Raw genomic sequence first — 24,228 nt, forward strand, 5'->3', positions numbered from 1 at the left:
AGAATGAAAGTATGGACTTGTCCCAGCAGGAAACAAGGCAAGAAAACAGGAAGATTCATTAGTTCCCTATGAGCTTTTTTTTTTTTAATTGAAGTATAGTTGGCCCACAATGTCACACTGGTTTCAGGTGCTCGATATTGTGATTTGACAACTCTATATGTTACACTGTGCTCACCACAAGCACAGCTACTATCTGTCATCAAGCTTTGTTGAGATTCACTTCAGCATAATTTTCCTTGGAGTCAAAACTCTTGGAATTCTATGCAAATATCAGTGGCAGCGTCTGCGACAAGATAAATATGTTTCTCATTTGTGTAAATACTCTTTTTCCTGTTTTTCTTCTCCTTTGCCCTTTGTTTCTTCTTCCTGCTCCCTTTCACTCACTCTTCATTTCTTTTTTTTCCTCTTCCTTGCTGGATTTTCCAGTTCTGTTAAGTTTTTTATTATGTGGGTGTGCCCTGAAGAAATGGAGTTACTAGTGGAATATATTTCACCATACAGTCAACAACTAGAGTCCGGATACTAAAGAGAAGACACATGGGATCTAGGGACACATTTTCCAGGAGCCCTGAATCTCTCCACTTCCCCCCCAAACACCTCAGGCTAGATGGGATGCCCAAAATCTGTAATTATACATTGATTCTCTACCTATACTTGGAGCACTGCACTTACTCCTGCATTGTAATTAACTGGTTCTCTTGTCTTTCTCCATTACCAGATTCTCTTCTCTGAGGATAGAAGTATCCCAGCACCTAACAGAGTTTACTGTGTAAAACAGACACTAACCATGGGCCTGATGAATGAATGAATGAATGAATGAATGAATGAACAATTCAAGGAAACTTTCACTGAATCCAACCCAAATGCCTACAAAGGCTGAGCACAGATAACATCAAGGACTGAAATGGACCATGCCTGAGCTAACAGTGTGAGGGACAGGACACATGCAGGCTCCATAAGATTGCTGCCTTGTGAATGTGTGCCCAGAAAGCCTAGATTTTCTATTGTTTCAAGAGAAGTCAGATATCCAGGTTTTGAGAAATAAAGGCCTGTTTATATCCCATGAGAAGTTTTAGGCTGAAATGCATGAACATGTGCCAGCGTGATAAGGGATCCCTGGAAACCAGGGACCTGACATTTTACAAGCCCACATTAGTTTGGCTTGTAAGAGCCATGGTCCATCTATCTGTGCACACTCAGGGCACATAGTTCAGCAATACGATATTTAAACTATGGCCAGGAGGATAGCAATAATGTCACTTCACTGCTTTCACAAACAATGAAAGCATTTTCAATGAAAAAAGGAAAGACAAATAGGCACAAGTTGGGCAAGGTCTAAATAATTCTCACAGTCTAATAGCAATAGAATCAGAAAACAGAAAAAGCAATGAATGATATAGTCACCATGGAGTGAGCAGAAGGGTACACTTCTCACACCCTACAGAACCTCTCTTTGCATAGCAACTAAGGCATACTTACTGCCCACTTTTTAAAATAAAAAGTGTTTATGGAGATACAATTCATCTGACATTCACCCAGTTAAAGCGTACAATTCAGTGGTTTTTAGTATATTCATAGAGTTGCACAACCACCACCATGATCTAATTTCCAAACATTTTCATCACCCCCAAAAGAAATCTGTACCCACTAGAAATTGCTTTGCATTCTCCCCGACTCCAGCCCCCAGTAACCACTGCTCTACTCCCTGTCTCTGAATTTGGCTTTTCTGGACATTGCATATAAATGAAATCATACAACTGTGGCATTTTGTGTCTGACTTTTTTCACTTAGCATAATGTTTTCAGGGTTCATGTTGCAGCATATATCAGTAACTCATTTATTTTTAGGTCTGAATAATACTCCACGGTACGGATACACCATTTTGTTTATCCATTGACCAGTTAATGGACTTTTGGGTTATTTTTACTTTTTATTTATTGTTATACTGTTATGAACATTCATGTGCAAATTTCTGTGTGGACACATATTTTCATTTCCCTTGGGATTATTGCCTAAATTTGAATATTATAGAAAAATGAAGAAAATATATTTTATTTTATTCTCTACCATGTATGGACTACCCTATGTCCCAGGGACTAAGCTGGGCATTTTAAGTATACAACTCTAATCCTTATGGTAATTCTCAAGGAAGGTATTATCCTCATTTTTACAGATAAGGAATATGAGGCTTAGAGACTTTCTCCCAAAGCTTATTCCCTTTTTTCACTTATACTTCATCTCTGATATGTATTTTTCTCAATTTCTGAAAGTCTTAGTTTTCTGTTCCACTGAAGCAAAGAGGGATCCTTCACTCTGTCGTGGCCATATATTGAGTTCAGGTGACATGATGTGACCTAGGAATGTGGGGGCAGTGGCAAGTATGCAAGAAGTGTTGGCTCTCAGCAGACAAGCTGGGCAGATGCCACCAATGTAAACAATCAGCCCTCGGGCCTGGCAGGGCGATGCCCTGGCAAAACACAGAACTCATGAACCATGAGGTCATGATGAACAGGGGCCAGTGTGACCACAGAGAGAGACTGGGCTTCCTAAATGAAGCACTGTGGAAGACCTCGCCCTTGGAGCCTCTCTGTGAAAAGGAAAGCTGGTTGGACTGGGCTAAAAAACGTGAAGGCGAAGTGGTCGTTTGAGTGGAAATCGGGAAAAAGCTGAAATAAGTATCCATGTTTTACACAGAATGGTTTAGTTGGATTCATTTGTTTCTGTAGACTTTTAACTTAAAAGTGATAGTAAATACTTTAGTCACCCACTGATTCTGAGTTACCTGACATTATTATTTGACTAAACACATTCTTTTTTTCAGTTTTTTAAATATGTATTTTTATTTAAATCAATTAATTAACATATAATCTATTCCTAGTTTCAGAGGTAGAGGTCAGTGATTCATCAGTCTTATATAATACCCAGTGCTCATTACATCACATGCCCTTCTTAATGCCCATCATCCAGTTACCCCATCCTCCTACCGCCCTCCCTTCCAGCAACCCTGTTTGTTTCCCATGATTAAGAGTCTCTTATGGTTTGTCTCCCTCTCTGATTTCATCTGGTTTAGTTTTTCCTCTCTTCTCCTATGATCCTCTCTTTTGTTTCTTAAATTCTACAAATGAGTGAAATCATATGATAATTGTCTTTCTCTAATTGACTTATTTCGCTTAGCTTAATATTCTTTAGTTCCATCCGTGTCATCACAAACTGCAAGATTTCATTCCTTTTGCTGGCTGAGTAGTGGACCATATACATATCACATCTTTATTCATCTGTCGATGGACATCTGGGCTCTTTCCATAGTTTGGCTATTGTGAACATTGCTGCTGTAAACAGTGGGGTGCAGGTGCCCCTTTGGATTACTACATCTGTATCTTTGGGGCAAATCCCTAGTAGTGCAATTGCTGGGTTATAGGGTGGCTCTATTTTCAACTTTTTGAGGAGCCTCCATACTGTTTTCCAGAGTGGCTGCACCAGGTTGCATCCCACCAACAGTGTAAGAGGGCTCCCTTTTCTCTGCAACCTTGCCAACATCTGTTGTTTCCTTGACTAACCACATTCTTAATCAAGTAAAAAAGTATGAAGTCAGGAGACATGGCTCTTCTGCCAACTAGCTCTACAGCCTGAATGAGTTTACTTGATCTTTCTGTACCTTGTTTTTCCATTTGTAAAATGGAGTAATAATACCTATTGTACATACCTAGCTCAGTGAGTTGTGAGGAGCCAGTGGTATGTGAGAGAGCTTTCAAAAGCACTTTCTTTGAGAGCTGGATTTTCTCTAGCTCTCTCCAAAACACACACACACACACACACACACACACACACACACACTCAAATAAGAAATTAGACAGCCTATTGAATAGGCTCCTGAGATGCATACAACAAAGTTCAACACATGCATTTAAGGCGAAAAATCCAGAACTACCACAGAACTACCATTTTTTTAAGAATAAAAATACACCTGCCCATTTAAATATAGACAACATGAAAGAATAGTGTGGCAGTGACTGCTGATTGTCTCAATATCAGCCTTCCTCTTCCTCCCTATTAATAGAATGTTTAGCTGAGCCATGACCATCCAACTTAAGGAGTACATTGTAAGTTCTGTGACAGCCAGGATGTTCTGTTCACCACTCTATCCCTAGCACTTAAAAGAGTGCCTAGGACATAGTATGTGTTCAACAAATATCTGTTGAATGGTTTGTCAGCAAACTTCTAACCTAAGAAGAGCTATGGAAACCCCTGCATGCCTCTCTAATTTTGGTAGACATCTGTGTATCTCTGATGCAGCTCCTCTATGCCAGGCAGTATGGCACTTTGTCAGTATGGCCTGGAAAACAGCACTTTGTCACTGATGTTAAGGTGCTCCTACTTCCTCCTAGTTTAAAAGAAAATACAGGTATATAAATAATTATAATTTGGTGTGACGTTTGCAACAATGGATATACAACAAGGTGGCTAAGTGCCAGAGAGGAGGGAATGGCTGGAAAGATATGGAAGGTCAAAGGATGAGAAGCCTGAATTGAAATTTGAAGAATAAGCAGATATTTATTGGAATGTGGAAGGTAGATAGAGCATACCAGAAGATGGAATAATATGTGTGGAGGCAGAGAGGCATGCAAACACAGGATGATGTGTTTGCAGAGCTACATGTAATTTTGTTGGTCTACAACGTACAGATCAAAGGGGTGATATGGCTGCAAAAGGGATGACATAACTGTCCCTTGGGAATGGAAGTAGCAGTGAAGATGTATGTCCCACTTTTCTGGGTCCCTAGCATCTTGCCCCGCTTGAAAGAATAAACAGGTAAATAATTCTCTGAAACAATATATTTTGCCAAATTATGACAGGTGCTACCTTTAGGATCTATAGATGCTATAGAATCTATTCTTTGAATTCTTCAAAGGCAATGCTCAAAACACATATGAAGCACTGGCCTACTTCATTCCATTTACGGACACAGGTTCAGCAGCCATATATGATGGGTTTTTTGGAAAAAGTGTGATTTCTAACATTCCGACCCATTTTCTTCAAAACCTCATTTGTACTTCTCAGCCATGTGTCCAAATTTCCCACTCCCAAACTGTGCCCAGTACATAGTAAGCATTTAGCCTGTGCTTGTAGAATGACAAACTCAGCAAATAAATGCCTGCAGAAATGGATGACAAAATAAAAACACAGTGCCTAAATTTATTAAGGGTCTACCCTTAGAGATCCTTTGCTACCATATAAGCAAAACAAGCAGCAAGGTAACAGAATAATACTAAACCCATATAAAGCATTTTGATTTTTTTCCCCCCAAAGCCATCAAGCTTCTTCCTGCTATAGTGCTTGTTCCTCCATTGAAAAAATTGGGCTAGGAACATGAACAAAGTCAGAAAGCGTCCAACTCTGCAAATTGAATTCAAGGCTGTTTTCCCACAAGAGTCACCTAGAATGAGAACTTGGCTCCAGCTGACAAAAAAATCTCTTTCCAGCCCATCACTGTTATCCGATACCTGTTGCCTTGGTTCCAGGAATAACACTCCAGTCGGCTCAGGAGGGAGAGAGGAAATGTTTGCCTTGAATTTATCTGCTTTCAAGAGTGTTAAATCTGGCCTTCCCACATCACTTCATTTGAGGTTTCTTTAAGGGGGGGGGGCAAGGACCACGGTGTAGCAGGTGTTAGGTCCATGTTCATATTATATACTCAAATGGAAATCAAAGAGCTCCAAGAAGTATTTTTTAAGACACCTCTTATTCATGTTGTCAGAGGCAAACTGGACGCTATTCGGATGGTATTTTTCCCCGTCTTTATTATGGAAAACTACTGTCGGAGAGAAGGAACACTCTGTGCTCCTAACATTTCCAGGGTCTGTGTGGCTTTGTAATATGCCACAGAGGAGGCGAACTTGCACAAGTACACAGTACATAGAAGTGTCCCTACCACCTTGACTTCTCACCACACTTCTGCAGACAGGGGCAGCCAGAGCAAAGAGCTGAGCCCACGTGCCTCTCAGGCCCCGAACAAGGACACTTGCAATGTAACATCTCACTTGATCCTCACCACAACCCAATGACATAGTGCTCTTATTAACCCCATTATTGAGACAAGGACACTCAGGCCAATAGAGGTGACACATCATGCCCCAAGTCTCGGAGGGCAGGAAGTGTCAGAGCCAGTCTGGAAGGCAGACAGCGGGCCTCCGATGATTTGTCTTGTTAACTCCTGTTCTAAAAGTCTGGTTTTAAAATCACATTTTTGGAGTGAAGTTTTTTTAAAAGTAAGGAAATAGTTTAAAGAAGGTAAAGAGTAAATTGTGATTTTTGTCTTCCAAGTGTGAAATACAGCGACAAGCTTTTTACGTCATTAGTGATATTGCTGCAGCCACAGGACACTGGACATTACTTTAGAGCTCCTGTGGGTGGCGGGCCCTCTCGTTTTTGTGTCTCAGAAACAAACATACCTAACAAAGTGCTCATAATTTTGAGTAGTGTCTTAAAGAGCAAATAGCACTTAGCAACAACTGATTGATTTCTCTAATATTTCTCAAAGCTTTGTGTTGCTTTGTTTATCTCTGCTCTAACTGATCAGTTTAAGGATCTTTTTTGAAAAAAAAAAAAAAGGATCTTTTTTGCCCTATGAATGGAGAAATTGGGTTTAGGGAAAAGATGGCTGAGACACTAGCTTTCTGAATATCTACCCCAAATTTCATCTGGTGACTCTGAAAGGTAGGACGGGGACCCTGGATCTTAGATTTCCAAGATGCTACGGCTTCCTTGACCTCCCCACATGGATCATATTCCCTGGCTGTAAGTTCTTTTCGTGCTATATACCTCTTATTCCCAGTACTTATCAGAGTCGCAACTCTGTTTATCTCCAGGGTATTGAGAAATGTGTTTCTCCCCTTCTGGTCAATAAGCTATGGAGGGCAAGAATGTGTTCGTTTGTCTTTGCTCATCATTATAACTTGAAGCCCAGGATAGCACCTGGCATCAGCACTGAGTCAAGTGTTGCTAAATGAATAACTGAACACAAGATTGCCATCCTCACCCTCCTTTTTAATCACTAAATGTTTAAAACAGGGTAATTTACTTGTAAAAATGAAACATAATTAGACAGTATTGGGAAAATATCTCTTGGAGCACTTCCTGTTATATAGTCCATATTCAGAAAAGTCTGACTTCCGAGTGGGCCCTGGAAACAGGCAGGGGTCAGATGCTGTTTGGTACTGAGCTGTTGAAAGGCTCTGGGGAGCCCAACAGCCTGTTTGGGAGGAAGTGGGGAATGTGAGCTGTTGTTCTGAAGGCAGCACCCAGGAGACATTTGGCCAGGGCAGAGTTTAAGCAGATATAATTGTGGTTGATGGTAAATATGGCAACAGGCAAGTCATTCTTCTTCCTGGCTTTCATTGGGGTGTGTCCTTTGAGCCAAATTAGAAATCCAGCATCATATAGAATCTAGTTCCAACTGATGCAGAGAAAAGACTGCAATCTCCCTTTCAGACCTAAAGAGGGTACAATGGTTTCCCCAGGACCAAACAGGCCAAAGGTAGCTCTCATTGTCCTTCCTTCCCCAGCCTCAGGTCAGATCATGTCTCAGGCATGCTTTAGTCTTTAGCTGCCACCATGCTCTTCTGGGGTCACCATGAGAAGGAAGTCAACAATTTTCAATGTTCAAAGTTCATTTCTCCAGAACCTCCTGACCAATTTTTCAGTTGCCCCTATAAATTATCTCATAACATGTCACTAGTGAAATTCTCATTTTCATTCCCACATAGCAGGTGTTAACAGAGGGAATCAGGCATTACGAAAATGAGATTCAAATTCACTGTCCCAAGTTTCTTTGGAAAAGAATTGGAGCATAGCCTGAGAGCAACCAAAATTTTCACGGACTACTATCTATATGAAGACCTAACAGAAGACCTTTAGTTCAATGTGGCACTCAAGAAGAGGATTTGTTAACTGAATCACATATATTATTTTATTTCATCCTCACAATACCCTGGTATTCTTTCCATCTTACGGATGAGAAATCAGTCACAGAGCTAGTAAGTGATGGACCCAAGATTCTGACCTAATTAACCTGAAAATTAAAGGTGAATTTTCAAAAGCAGTGGGTATAGAGATTTCCTTGTGGTAAGGTCTAAAGGACAGGAATAATAAAATACCTAGCATAAAATCAACAATGTGACATTAAGTCAAAATTTTAAATATAGAAAATAAAGTCAAGTATATGTGACTACACTCTCTGCAGAAGGATTCCCTCATATTGAGGAACCTGTATAACTGATGTGGCTTTTGGACTCCTTCAGCTGTTTAATCCTGGCTCAGTTAAATGACATGTCTAAGCCTTCACTTCCTCGTCTGTATTATTGTAAAGACTAAAAAACAACAAATGGAAATTATGAACTTAAGAAAAAGAAAGAAAATGGAGAGAAATAATAGCACTAATATATAACATCAATAGTCACTTTTTTGTACATACAAAATTTCCAAGCTTATGTAGCAAGAAACTGTAACTATAAGCAGCTCATTATTAAGAGGAACACACACCATAATCTAATAAAAGGCATTGGCCCTGATTCAGTGGAAAATCTTCCAAGTAACCAAAAGAATCTTTAAAAATCTAATACATTTGCAAAACTGATTTTTCAAATCCCATATCTATAATAAACAATTCCAAATATATATAAGTCATGTCTAGGCAAAGATAAAAAATACCCTAAATAAAACCTTAGCAAAATAGAATACAACAGATATATTGATCTCCCCAAGCATCCTCTTCAGGCCATAATTTTATAAAGTGAAGACCCTCAGCCTGGGGAAGCCAGAGCCATGTCAAAGTCTTCTAGTATTATCACTTTGTGTGTTTGTTTCCAACTAGTATGTGGGGTTTTTCCTTTTTTCTTTTCTTTCTTTTTTTTAAAAAGATTTTATTTCGTTATTCATGAAAGACACAAAGAGAAAGTCAGAGACATAAGAAAGTCAAAGCCCAATGCAGGACTGGATCCCGAAACCCTGGGAGCATGACCTGAGCCAAAGGCAGATGCTCAACCTCTGAGCCACCCAGACATCCCTCTTTTTTTTTTTAATTGACTGTTTGCTTTTCCAAAGAAATCTTTTGGTTTTGCTTCCAATTTTTTCTTTTAATATTCCAATTTACATTTAAAAATCCCAATTACATTAGTACATTTAAGTGTACTAATGTACACATTTGGGGGATCCCTGGGTGCTAAAGGTTTAGTGCCTGCCTTCGGCCCAGGGCATGATCCTGGAGCCCCAGGATCGAGTCCCACATCAGGCTCCCTGCTAGGAGCCTTGCTTCTCCCTCTGCCTATGTCTCTGCTCCTCTTTGTCTCTCATAAATAAATAAATAAATCTTAAAAAAAAGTATAACCCTGTTTAATTTTTTTACTCTTAATTTTTTATTCCTTATTCCTCATCCTTAATCCTCAATCTCAACTCCAATAGATATGTTTTTAATATTTCTAACTTTAAAAAACTGTTTATCTCTTAGTTATCTCATTAAGCAAATTTGTTCTTTTATTTTGAATATTTTAGTATTATTTATCAGCCTTGTCCAAACTAGTTTGACACACCAATGCTTAATATGGTGCCAAGCCCATGAGAGACTTATGTGATCCCTTTGGAATACTAAAAGAAAACCTATATGAGGAAGGAAATGTAGAAAGTTCAAGTTGATAATGCTTAGAAGCCACTAGAAGCTGGGAAAGTCCATCTAATGATAAGGTGACGAGAGGTATAAAGAATGATTGGGTTTTCGTGTTCAAAAAAGAGACCCAAAAATCAAGACCGACGACGACACAAGTGAAGAGAAAACTCAATGATGATGCAATAGGAAGACCTAGCTTGAATCATGGGACCCTGAAGTCTCGTAAAGGAAAAGATATTTCCTGCCAAGTTATCTCTCCGGAGACAAAAATAAATGTTATGACATTCCTGCAGGCTCAGTAAATTCTCCACCTTGTGAACAAAGGCTTGCCTGCTTGGAGGTGAGGACCTGTGAGCTGACGTGCTGCTGCTTATCTGCCTTCTAACCTCAGCGCACTGGCTTTCTTTAAACAAAGGCAAGGGTGTCGAGTGAAGGAAACTTCAGTTCTCTCTCAAGTGAGAAATACCTGCCATGACAAAGTGAAGGTTGGGGTTGGACACACAGCTGGTATCTGAGATACGAAGAAAGAAAGATACCATGCAAGCTGAAGGAAATGGCTATTAGAAATGGGGTGAATATGTAGCCAGAAACCACTGCCTCTCAGACAATCAAAATATTAACTACTTAAGCCTTTTACATTCTTGAGATTTATCTCCTTAAATTTCAATAGTATAGTGCCTGAGTCAAGAAGGGGGGCTATAATGATTGAATAGATGAGCAAGTAAATAAACAAATGAATTCATGGCTTGGGATGATGACAAGTGACAGAAATATCTCCATAGAACAAGAGGCTTGGCATCTTCCCCCAGCCAACCTAGAATGTAATTTCAAGCAAGTAAATTTACAACTCCAATTTATTTTTTGTACAATAAAACTGCCTTTTGTTTAACAGAGGTGCTATGAAGATAAATGTAAGATGAAAATGTTCATTGGACAGCATTATATAAAGGTAAAAAATGTATAAATTGTCATATTTCTTACTGTAAATGATATCATATAAGAGCGAATGCAATTTTGTTTAAAAGAATGGGAAATGCACCCATGTACACCCTACCTGTGAAAGAGGTAAAGTGTTACCAATGTCCTTGAAGTGCCCAATGTTCCTTCTCTAGTTATTCCTCTAGTTTGAATTTTTGGTTATTAATTATTTTACTTTTCTTTACAGTTTCACTACAAATGTATGTAATCCTAAAAAAAGAATAGTTTGGACTGTTTTTGAACTTTATATAGACTCATGCAATACGCGTTTTCTTTAAAATTCAGACATGTTGATGTTTGTATCTGTAGTTAATTCATTGTCAATGCTGTAATTTAGTGATCTACTCGACTGTCAATACACATTTAGGGTGTTTCCAGATTTTTCCCTTTTTTTTTTTTTTTTTTTGATATTAGAACAAAGCTGCATACAACCTTGGTTGTATGTATCCTCTGTCAGACTTAGGAGTGGAATTCCTGAGACAGAGGTCTGAGAATGGTCAACTTCACTAGGGAAAGCCAAGTAGTTTTCAAAGTAGTTGCACTGATCATCAGCCATATATGTGAGTTCCTGTCGTACATTCCCAGCAATACTTGGTATTGTCAGGCCTTAAAATTTTGACCAAACTGGCTGACAAGAAGTGATATTTTACTGTAGTATTTGTCCGCATTTCCTTTGTTACTGATCAAGTAGTGTGAAATGTTTCATATATTTATGGTCATTTATGCTTTTTTGTGTGTGGATACTTGTTCATGTTTTTTTGCCCATTTTTATACTGGGTTCTTTGATTTTTCTTATGAACTCATAAGTATTCTTTGTTCTCAATACTATTCCTCTGTCAGGTGTAAAATATTTCCCCATTATTTTTATAGAGTCTTTTGATTTAAATTATTTATATATTCTTTTTCATTTCTTATATTTCTTATATGATTGGTCCTACTAGGTTTTGTTCATTTTATTAATCTCTTTGGAAAACGATATATTGGATTTACTGCATCCTCAGTTTCAATTTGATTAATTTCTGTCTTTATATGTGTTACTTTCTTCCTTCATCTCTCATTGGCTTTATTCTGTTTTGTTTTGTTTCCCATGTCTTAAATTCACTGATTAGCTTATTTAGTAGTATTCAATCCCAAATGGCTTCTAAATTTCCATTATTATTTCTTTCTTGACCCATGAGTTATTTATAATTGTAATTTTTATTTTTAAAATAGATGGCAAGTTTTGAGTTATCTTTTTGTTATTGATATCTATCTAGTTGTACTATAATCTGAGAATATGGTTTGTATGACACCAATTCTTTTAAATTTTTTGAAGCTTGCTATTTAAGCATGGACATGTTTAATTTTTGTCAATATTCCATGTATGTTTGAGAAAGAATATGTGTTCTGCAGCTATGGTAATATTTTCCCCCAATTTTGCTCTCTTGACTTATTTTAGATTGAACTATTTTCCACTCATTTCATTACTTTCCTTTTGAATAGTTAGTGGTTTCACAATTAGAACTTAGAATATAGGTATCTAACCTAGCAAACGTTAAATTTAATAAACATTCTTACTCTCTGCAAACCAATATTAGGGCCTTAGAATGATTTAAATAACTCCAGTCACTCCGCATCCCAAACTAAATGTAATTGTTATATCATATTTTAGGTCTATCTTAATTTTTAATCCTCTAAGTTACACATTATTGTTATCATTTTATAAGGTTAATAATTTGTTAAAAATCACCTGCATGTTTAACATCATCCTTGCTCACCATTGCTTTCTGTATATATCTGTATCTGTATTATTTTCTTTCTTCTTGAATTACATGCATTTAGATGCTTCTTTAGTAGATGGATACTGATAGTAAATTCTCTTAATTTTTGTCTGAAAACGTTTCCATTGACATTTCTTGTTGAAAGGAAGCTTTGATAGGTACAGAATTCTAGGATGGCAGTTTTATTTTAGCACCTTAAAGATGTTATTCTTTGATTTTTGGTCTTGAAGCCAGCTGTAGTGTGCTGTTCTGTTTTAGCACTCTATCTTTTCTCTCTACTGTTTTCAAGCCTTCGTCTTTTTAAAAGATATCTTTTGCGGTTTAATTATGACAGCAAGTTGTGCATTTCTTTTTATTTACCTTGCTTGGGATTCACTGGAATCTGAATCTGAAGATTGGTGTCTTTTACAGATTCTGGAAAATTCTCAGTCATTTTCTGTCCAAATATTGCCTCTCCCCTATTTTCTTTAAAATCTACTTCTGGAATTCCAACAAGCATAGGTTAAATCTCCTCATCTTTTCCTGCATATATCTAAGCTTCTCTTTCATATTTTCCATCTCTCTGACTCTCTATACTGATTCAGGATAATTCTTCAACTGTATTTTTCAGTTTATTAACTCACTCTTATACTGTACTTACTCTGTAATTCTAACCTAAAGCGTCATATTTTTTATTTCTAGAAATAACTAATACACTCTTATTTTACATTTTTATACATTCAAAGAATCACATTTTTCCAAACACTCTCATTATGGGCAAATTCGATTCGTGTATTTTTAAAATATTATTGAACTTATATGAGTTTCTTTGTTATTAGAAAATTCAGCTAGAGGGATCCCTTGGTGGCGCAGCGGTTTGGCACCTGCCTTTGGCCCAGAGCGCGATCCTGGAGACCCAGGATCGAATTCCACGTCAGGCTCCCGGTGCATGGAGCCTGCTTCTCCCTCTGCCTGTGTCTCTGCCTCTCTCTCTCTCTGTGACTATCATAAATAAATTAAAAAAAAATTTTTTTAAAAAGAAAGAAAATTCAGCTAGAATCACATAGAAATATTGTTTCATCTACAAAAACCCACAGAACGCCCTGCCCCAGAGTCTTCTTACCCTTGAATCCCAAAGTCAATTTAATCTTCTTAGGTCAAGCCAGAAGTCTAAACCCTCAGTTATAGTCAAGAATATCCCACAAGAGGGTACCTGGATGGCTCAGTGGTTGAGCATCTGTCTCTGGATCAGGTCATGATCCCAGGGCCCTGGGATCAAGTCCCGCATCAGGCTCCCCACAGGAAGTCTGCTTCTCCCTCTGCCTATGTCTCTGCCTCTCTCTGTGTGTCTCTCATGAATAGATAAATAAAATCTTAAAAAAAAAAAAAAGAACATCCCACAGGTGTGTAGGTTTGGGCTTTATGCTTCTTTGGCACAAAACCTCATTTCTTTATAAGATTCTTCCAATTAGAGATTTGGAATGACAAAGTTAAAACCTTCTAGCTGTGCTACTTCAGGTTCCTTTTTTCTCCTCCACATTCTATTTTGAAGACTATGATTTTCCCATTTTACCGCTACAGAAAGCAAACACTGGTCTACCAGGAGTTGGGATGGAAGCCCAGTGCTCACTGCACGTCCATCCCAGGCTCCCATGGGCAGCGCTCCTACCACCGTAGTGTTTGCGAGCCTGAGCCCAACAGCAAACAGGGTCCACCTGGCCTGCTGTGGACGGCTGTCAGGTGAGTGCCACTGCCAGCTGTGAGGAGAAACCTGGGTCTGACTCCAGGCCTGTAAATAAACTTGTGGCCATCTGTGTTCCCTCTCATGACTCAGCTCTTCTCTATGAAAGGATCCACTGTGTGAGGAGCAGCAGGCTAGGGGATCTGAAAGAAGAAACAACAGAGGAGAGCTGCGCAGATTACAAAGTCATTGAATCCAAGGTGCAAAAGCAGCTGTCCTAGGCTGTTGCAGCTTTGTAGTGGCAGGAAGAGAATTTTCCCCCTGAAGAATAATCATTGTGAGAAAGTTTGTCTTTGCACACACAAGGTAAACACCCCAAAAATAAAACAAGACCAAATCACCTTATTGGGATCTCAGAGAAGTGCAGTAATGTTTTATTTTTTTAGGATTTTATTTTAAGAGACAGAGCAGGGGTTGAGGCCAGGGGAGAGGGAGAGGATCACAAGCAGACTCTCCGCTGAGTGTGGAGCCCAATGAGGGGCTCGATCTCATGATCCTGAGATCACAGCCTGAGCCAAAATCAAGAGTCAGACTCTTGATGGACTGAGTCACACTGGTGCCCCAGGCAGTAATACTTTAGAACAAGCTGAATAATTGCTAAGTTTGTAACCGGAACTCCTATTCCAGTTTGGTATAGTAGAAAAGGGATTTAAGTCTGAATTCTTATTCCTATCTTTTGGACCCTGAGCAAGCCTCTTGTCATTTCTGTGCTCCAGCTCACTCCTCTGAAAAAGGTGACATAATAATAACCATGTCTTTGTAAGAATCAAAGATGACACGTATAAAGAAGTAAGTTGCTAGTTACCTGCTCTCCACTCCCCATCCCCCCTTCTTTCCTAGTAATAAGAACTGGGATTGTACCTGGGCACATCACCACTCAGATAAAATGAGACACTCCCCCAAATCATGCACCTGCACCTGTGTATATATAAGTTTGGGCTAATGATATATAAGACATGTTGCCATGATTTCCAGGAAGTGATCTTAAAGAAAGGGAAGTAGGTCACCTTTCTTCCTTCCTCAATCCATCTTGCCTAGAGCTTGGATGACATGGCAAACAGCCATTTAGAATTAGGAAGACAAAAGACACATTTATCTCTGATTCAAATCAAAGTGAAGAGTCAGAGCAGGAAGCTGGAAGACTGGGTTCCTAAAGACCACAGAAACACTATAATGGCCTGGGGTTCTTTATCTCCAAATTCCTTGATGAGAGAAGAAGAATTTTCTTGTGTGTTTAAGGGAGTTATTATGTTGAGTTGTTTTGTTTGTTTGTTTGTTTGATCACACTCAACCAAGCTTAATCCCAATGCAAAAAAACAAGCTTCATATCTACCAAAATTAAAATGGCACAGTTTTTTGACCCAGCAATCCCACTTATAAAAATAGATCCAATAAATGCGCTGGGATATGTGCATAAAAGATACAATCAAAAATATCTATTGCATCATTGCAATATCAAAATACTGGGAACAAATTAGAAGTTCAACAGCAGGTGACTGGTTAACTGATTTGTACTCAAGCAATGTACTATGCAGCTATTAGCATGAGAGATCTATATGGAATAATCTCCAGGTGGAATGAATTCCCATTTGTGGGGGAAAAGAGAGTATACTGTGTTTCCAAAGACAGCCACAACATTATTTCCCATCTCTCCATGTGACATTCCTCCCATCAAGAGATGGGGGCTGGTTTCCTCCTCTTACATCTTGGACAGCAGAAGTGATACTATGGGACTCCCAAGGCTAAATAGAAAAGGTAAGGCAGCTTTATCTTTGTTGACCCAAAGACTCAAGCCCAGAGCCTGAAGTTGCCAAGTAGAAGGCTGCCATATTGTGAGGAAGCCATGCCACATGGAGATGCCATGGGTAGGTGCTCTTCTTAGCAGTCTGTCTTCAAGTCCTCCCTGAGCGGGGACCAGATGTGGGAATAAACCAGCATTCAGAGGATCCCAGGCCCCTAGCATTTGAGTCTTTTGAGCTAAGGATCCAGATGTCCTACAGCAGAGGAGTCATCCCTGCTAATCCCTCTATGAGCATCTCAATCATGGAATTGATGAGCACAGTGAAATGGTTGTCTTCTTACATCACTAAGTTTGGGGTGGTCTAATGCACAGTAATACCATAATTTTTTTCATTTGTTTTTATTGCAGTTTGATTTGCCAACATATAGTATAACATCCAGTGCTCATCCCATCAAGTGTCCTCCTCAGTGCCCGTCACCCAGTTGCCCCAACTCCCCACCCATCTCCCCTTCCACACTACCCTTTGTTCGTTTCCCAGAATTAGGAGTCTCTCATGGTTTGTCTCCCTAATTGCATAATTTTTATGCATATGAAAAAATTTCAGGAAGATCATACAATAAAGCCATTAACCTCAGTTGTTCCTGGAGATGAGACAGGAGATCTAGAGTAGGGAATAAAACTTCGTTTTCACTGCATGCTTTTGTATACCATTGCAATTTTTTGTTTACATGTACATATGTGGTTGAATTTTTCAAGTATGTATGAGAAAAGGACATTTGTTACAAAGATGTATGAGACAAAAACAAGCAAGTCTGCTAGTTTCCACTAGCAACATGATTCTAAAAGGCTAAATTCCATTGAGCACATGTGCTCAAAAGTCCAAAGAAGATGAAGATAATATTCTGGGTTTCCCAATTTTTAAAATCAGTTAACATGTTATCAACTTAAACAACTAGAGCATTTCAACATAACAGACATTCATCAGTATCTTCTTTTCCACAATAAATTATTAATTAAAAAATTACCATGATCTAGCCCAGTGCCCAGGATCCAAGATGGCATTATTTTAATATACATTAAGTTGCATGTTGAATATAACTTTCACTTTACATCTTCAAAACAGCAAGCTAGCCAGAGTCTTAAACCCCTATCCAGTCATGCCAAGGGAGGCACTGGCATTCAGAGAAGAATCTCCGATCTGGGGAAGGCTGTCAATCACTCTTCTCCAGCTATTACAGGAAAGTGTGCATCTCGGAATTCATACAAGTGTCCTGAAATCTGGCAATGACAGATAAAGAAAACCCTCACCTATCCGCTTTGCTAAACTATAAGGTTAATGGAGAAAGTGGGATGTAACTAGTAACTCAGAGAATTTATTCCAAACAATAGCAGGAAATACAAATAGAAATCACAAAACTGAGCCACTGAAGTTATTAAGTGATGGAATGTTGGAGCAAAGCTGCAGCAAGAGTGCTCAGTGGGTGCCATTTTGCCCTAGGCTGCCTGTAGCCAGGTCAGACCAAGAATGCAATGCAGAGTAGCACAGAATGGGGGCTCCAGAAATATTTGCTGATAAAGAAATGAAGGAAGGAAGGAAGGAAGGAAGGAAGGAAGGAAGGAAGGAAGGAAGGAAGGAAGGAAGGAACAAATAAATGAATGAGTGAATGAATGAATAGCAAGGAAGCCCCAAACTTCTCCAGGCTTCCCCAGCCTGTGGACATAAACCCAACAATAAGTGTCAAGTGTCCAAATTGCCCTACTTCACCTTTTCACATAGGACCTCATAGGTCAGGGGGACCTCAGTTCCTGCTGAGGTCCCCCTGATCTCATCCCCTCATATGAGTTGGTTGTCTTAATCTCTCCTAGTGGCCTCATCACTCCCCTACCATTGTGCTTCTTTGTTGGTAGTAGGATGACCAGAAGTGGGGATATTCCTGGTTAATGGGATCCAAAGTGGTGCCGCTTCTGCTCCGGTGTGTTACAGAATATGGTCTCTGAGGCCCAGACAGCTTTCTGGGATCCGGGCTGGCTACAGATTTGAAAACGAGCCACCTGGTTATACTCAGAATTTCCATGAGGCTGCCCTTCCTGCCTAGAACAAGTTTGATATAATAACTTTTCTCCTGGCAGCTTTCTCACCATCCTGCACATCCCACGCACACTGTGCCTCGCCACCTCCACTCCCCCCAGCCCCTGCGTGCCATGCAGATATGTTCCCGGGCTGTTGATATAACTTGAGTTACTTCCCAGTAGACTCCTCAGCCCTGGTGCAAATCATCAGACCTTTCCTCCATCAGGCCTGTTATCATGGACTGAATATTTGTGCCCCTCCCCAAACACACTCCTAAATTGATATGCTGACATTCTAACCCCCAATGTGATAGATTTAGGAGATGCGGTCCCTAGGAGGTAATCAGGTTATGAGGGTGAAGCCTTCATAAATGGCACTAGTGCCCTTATAAGAAAAGACATATGAGCTAGTTCCTGCTCTCTGCCCTCTGCCATCTGAGGACACAATGAGCAGATGGCCATATACAAGCCAGGAAGCAGGTCCTCATCAGACAGGACCTCCTGGAGCCTTGATTTTGGATTTCACAGACTCCAGAACTATGAGAAATCAATGTTTGTTTTTGAAGTCCCCAGCCTGTGATAATTTGTTATGGCAGCCCAAACTAAGACACTTACATCACAAATTCTCCAGATGAGTCCAGCCATACCTGATTCCCCAGCAAGTGGTAGTAGAAAGCCACGGTCCAACGGCAGCCTCCACTACAACATGTTTGAGGTAGAAACCGCAAATTATGGATGGATGAGAAAGCATAAGTGAAGGGTTTGGGGTATATAAGAAGGGAAATGTCTTACCATTCTGTCTGAGGAGAGTTATTGAAAAGAAACTATGCTGGTACCAGCTTTTTTTTTTTTTCTTTATCCTGCTATCTTTCTCTATCCTTCTAACATATGGCTAAACAAAATTGGGAACATACTATATGTACAGTTCTGTATCCTCTAGCGGACACTTGTTCATTTTGTTAAATATTCTCTAAAAACATTCTTTTATTCCATTCCCATATGTTGAACGTTTGTTTCCAATTTCACATTTTTAAAAAAAAATAATGATGTGATGAATATTTGGCTCATAAATGTTTAACTGCGTCTCTTGTTATTTTCTTAGAATAGAGCTCAAAAAATAAGATTATGAGGTCAAAGAATACCAACACAATTAAGACTATTTATATACATCATTAAACTGTCCTCCAGGGGGTAAAAATTTACACTACTGAGAAAAAAGCATAAGAGGGCCTATGACTGATTTCACTTCCTTAAGCTTTGCATGATTATCATTGTTTTAATTCTGCAAAGTATTTTTTTTAAAGATTTTATTTATTTATTCATGAGAGACACACACACAGAGAGAGAGAGAGAGAGAGAGAGAGGCAGAGACACAAGCAGAGGAAGAAGCAGGCTCCATGCAGGGAGCCCGACGTGGGACTCGATCCCAGGTCTCCAGGATCACACCCTGGGCTGAAGGCGCGCTAAACTGCTGAGCCACCCGGGCTGCCCCCTGCAAAGTATTTTTAAGCTTATAATACACAAGCTGCACTTCATCGATTCTAATGCTCTGTTTCTCCCCAGCATTTTAACATATCTCTGAGTCAACTGACATCATACAATGGCTGGAATCTGCGGGCTAGCCCATCAATACCAAGCAGCTTTGTACCCATGACGAGTGAACTTGGCTGTTCCTTCTGACTTTAGGACTGGCTGACTGCTATCCCTCAAAGCACTTAGGGACCTCGTGAGGAAGAAATGTGAGTCATGGCTGTTAATATATTCTGAGATCAACAGATGCAGCATTAAAATGAGCAGAACAGGTGTACCTTGGCTTGGAAGATAATCTTAGAACCTAAGGCAGAGCACACTTTTAGCAAAGCTGCAGCCCCAGACTCCTGATGGTACAGAGAATCATAGCATGTGTGAACACACAGACCACCAGAACTTCGAGAGAAGTGATTCTCTCCTATTTGTATTTGTTTCTCTTATGGTTATTCTTATATATGTTTCTTCTTATATTTTTCGTGTTCACAAGAGTCGAATATTTATGTATAAGTAACTCTAAAAGAGCACTTTGAGTAAATGTAACATTAAAATTCTAAGTAATAAAAAAATCATGTAATAGTTTGGCTTGCAGCTTTTTCTCTCTCTGTAATACGTGAAGTTATGGTTTATCTTAGATTTGATGAAACAGCATATTTTAAAATTATCAGCATACTCAACAATAATTTTTTAATACTTTATACTTGCAATCAATCACATCTTTTCTTCCCAACACATCATCTTTCCTTTCCTTCCTTATATGTTGCTGTTCTTTGAAGAAGAGTTGGAACAGGGGCACATTTCCTGGGGATTGTGGTTTCTCTGAGATTCAAGACCATAGCTCCATTTTGGTGTGGAATTCTATGAAAATGGTTTACAGAGGCCACAGACTTCTAGGATCCTCAGGCAATACCTACGGCCCTCCAGCAAATATTTTGAAAAGGACCCTATCCTGATATTCTTCTTTAATCTTCCCTTACCAAAAGTTATCCCCCTTTAAAAAAATTATCTCAGAATTACTAAAGTAGAAATATATGCCCATATCCATTTTATCCAACAAACATTCCATACCCACAATCACCAGACCTCATGCTCAGTGCTGGAGATACACTGGGGAACACAGAATGCTTCATGCTAATGAGGGACTTAAAATCTAATAAGACACTTCCTTATTAATTTCCAAAGGAAAATACTACTATAAATGAAGAAACTGGAAACATGTCAACCAAATGATCAAAAGTAACATCACCAGAAAGGAACATACATCAACCTCCAGACAGATACTGAAGACACATCACTTATGCAGTGTTGCAACTAAAATGCATGGCCAGAAGAAGCCAAGCATGAGAAAACATGAGAGAAACCAAATGAGGAGACAATTTATAAATAATTGGCCTATATATTTTTTAAATGTCAATGATATGAAAGAAAAAGAAAGGCTACAATTATGTATTTATTCAGATTAAAGGGGGCTAAGAGAATGGCTTAATGCAATAAATAATCATGTTCTAAAATTTAAAGAAAAAGAAAATTCTATGAGAGACACGAGTGGAACAATTTATGAAGTTGAAATGTAGATTGTAGGTTAAAGAATTCTATGATGTTAAATTTCCTGAATTTTATTTTATTTTATTTTTTTTAATTTCCTGAATTTTATAACTAAACTGCAGATTTATAAGAAAATATTCTTGTTCCTAGGAAAAATGCACAAGTATTTTGAGGTAAAGGAGGTATGCAATCCTAAATGGTATAAAAAATAAAAATATGTATACAGAGAGAGAATGATAAAGCACTTATAACAAAATTCTGATACACGAGAGTTCTTTGTATTCTTACTACTTTTCTGTAATGTTTCAAATTATTTCAAAATGAAAACTAGAAAATAGATAATTTACATGAAATCTTTTGTCTATACTTGTAAGGTTATAGTATAATTAAAGAGAACCATATTCTTAAACTGAGAGAAAAAATCTAATGAGAGCTATAGGCAAGCAAATTCACAAACCCTACTGTTAGGAGTTCCAACACATTAATCTCCAGATCTTGAGAAATGAACCTGAATGAAGAAGTCAAGATCAGAGAGAAATTTGTCAGCATTAAACATGATTCATTAAATAAGAATTAAGAGCAACTACATTTCCATCTGTTTCAGCATTTTTGAAATTGTGTTTTATTAAGAGATTGACATTTTCATAATTAACATAATTCCCTGCAAATTCTTTTTGGAAATAGGTGAGGTATCAGTAAATTAACCAATGTATGATTCTAATTTTGGTCTTTCTCACACATATGCATTACATTTGGCCAATTATTCCAGAAGTTTCATAGTGCTGGGTTGTAAATGGCAACTCTTCAAAGTACATCTACTTGTTTTATACTCTGCACTTCCTATTAATCTCTGTTCCTTCCTCTAGACGTGAGTCTTTGTGCTTCTTTTGGATTTTATTTTTTTTAATGTATTTATTTATGAGAGAGAGAGAGACAGACAGACAGACAGACAGAGAGAGAGAGAGAGAGAGAGGTTGGGGGTGTGTGGCCAGACGGAGAGAGAAAATCTCAAGCAGACTTCCCACTAAGCACAGAGCCTGATGTGGGTCTCAATCTCATGACCCTGAGATCATGACCTGAGCTGAAATCAAGAGTCGGACACTTAACTAAGCCACCCACGTGCCCTGGTGCTTCTTTTGGATTTTAGAAGGAGAGTTACGAGTATATCATCGTGGGGATTATATTCATATTGTTGACAGGAGACGACACTACATTTTTCAAATCATTGAACATCCAGAACACTGACAGTCATAATCCAAGAAGTCAACAGAGGCAGAGAGAGTTAAAAACAAAAAATATTTTGGCTTACATTTAAAATTTGTGATTACTATAGTATTTTTTTATTATTACTATTACTATTATACTCAGTGCAGAGCCCAGCTCAGGGCTCAATTTCACAACCCTGAGATCATGACCTGAGCCAAAATCAAGAGTTAGGTGCTTAACTGACTGAGCCACCCAGGTACCCCCATACCATGGTATTTTAAAATATGACTCCTCTCCCTACTTGTTGGACATAATTCATATTCATTCCACTCTTGCTCATGTTCTGAAGTCCATTCTGAAGGCCATCAGAACAGTGGTTGTTGTAAGGATAGAAAGACAATTGCAGAGCAACTGAAAACCCAAGCCTAAAGTTGCCAAATGCCCTGCTTTTGACCAACTCATGAAGGAAAGAAGTACAAGGTGTCTCTGGACTTGGGCCAGCTTTTGCTCAAAAAGTACCAGCCACTTGTCACAGTGGCACCAATACAACTCCTGGCCAGATTTTGGGCAACTGAAACAAATGACCATCAGCTACCAGGAGAGGGACCCCAGCCACTGAGCAGGGAGCTGATGATGCCCACAGCCAAGCATAAGCAAATACAACAGGCTAGTGGGAAGGAAGTTCTGTTTTTAATTTTTGGTGGCACCACACAGCAGCTCAGTGTAGGGCTGTGAGTTGAGAGAAAGCCATCACTTGACATATAATTACCAGTGGCAGCAACCGATTGCGGAAGTTACTAAAGATCCAAGGGTTGTTGCAGTCTTTTCAAGAAACGATTCAAAACCTTGCCAGGACAATAACATTCATATTTCATCTCTCTCCTTAGTGCATGTCCCAACCTCGAGTTGAACACACAAGACAGGGTGAACACTTCTAAGTGAATGTTAGCTATGCAAGTGCTGGCCACATGGTTTGTTTTGGGAGCTTACTTAATGAAAGCAGGAATCTGGACCAGTAAAGTTTTCATTTCTGTATCCCTTCTCCAACATAGCTCTCTGACGATTTAACTGGGAAAGAGAAATTACCCAGAAAGAGACAGTGGGCTGACAATCATTTTGCTCTTCACAATCTCGTCTCCTGTCTCAATAAATAAAATCTTTCAAAAGGGGGAGGGCACCTAGGTTGCTCTGTTGGTTAAGCACCTGCCTTTAGCTCAGGTCATGATCTAAGGGTCCTGGAATCAAGCCTCACATTGGGCTCCCCGCCCAGCAGGGAGTCTGCTTCTCCCTCTCACTGCTCATGCTCATTCTCTCTCAAATAAATAAAATCTTTTTTTAAAAAAAAATCTCCTGTCTCTTTCTAGCTCACTCTAGAGTAATCCCAACCTCCAGTTAAAGCTTCAAAGCTATCTACCAAAGACCTTTTTTCCTCTTTGCTACTATCTGCTACCCAGAAACCCAAGCAGCCTGCATCTCTACTACTAACTCTTATTAAGAAGTACCAGCCAGTATGTGCAAAACCAGTTTGTTCCAATCAGCTGTCATGATATTTGACATTCGGTCAGGGACCAAGGTGTCACAATCTTAAACTTCCATTTTGATCTCAATGTAATTATGCAGTTATGGGCATTATGCAGTCTCTCCACCATCTGTCTTGTCTCAGGTTTAGAGTGTGTAAACACTACATGTAAAATCTCTATGTAAGGTACAAGTGGGCAAACATCCAATCTATTGGTTAATATGTTTCCAAACTGCTATATAAACCATAATAAATGTGACCAGTATGGTTTGGCAGGAAACGCAAATCATACAAATTCTCCATGCTTACACTAACTTGTATTATAATATACTTTATGATTCAGGATACTGTTATCTCCAAGGAGAACATGAAGAAAAAGACATAAAAATGTTGGGGCACCTTGGTGGCTTGGATGGTTAAGCATCTGCCTTCACCTCAGGTCGTGATCTCAGGTCCTGAGATCAAGCCCCATGTCAGACTCCTGGCTCAGCGGGTAGCCTGCTT

General features: G+C 39.0%; 1 protein-coding gene across 2 annotated transcripts in view; it reads right to left on the reverse strand.

The window, feature by feature from the left end:
• COLGALT2 (collagen beta(1-O)galactosyltransferase 2) overlaps nucleotides 1–24,228 on the reverse strand; it is a 115,597-nt gene that overhangs the window by 49,983 nt on the left and 41,386 nt on the right. The gene's annotated exons all lie outside the window — the stretch shown is intronic.

Source organism: Canis lupus, chromosome 7 (assembly GCF_011100685.1).
Source record: "Canis lupus familiaris isolate Mischka breed German Shepherd chromosome 7, alternate assembly UU_Cfam_GSD_1.0, whole genome shotgun sequence".
Classification (NCBI taxonomy): Eukaryota; Metazoa; Chordata; class Mammalia; order Carnivora; family Canidae; genus Canis; species Canis lupus.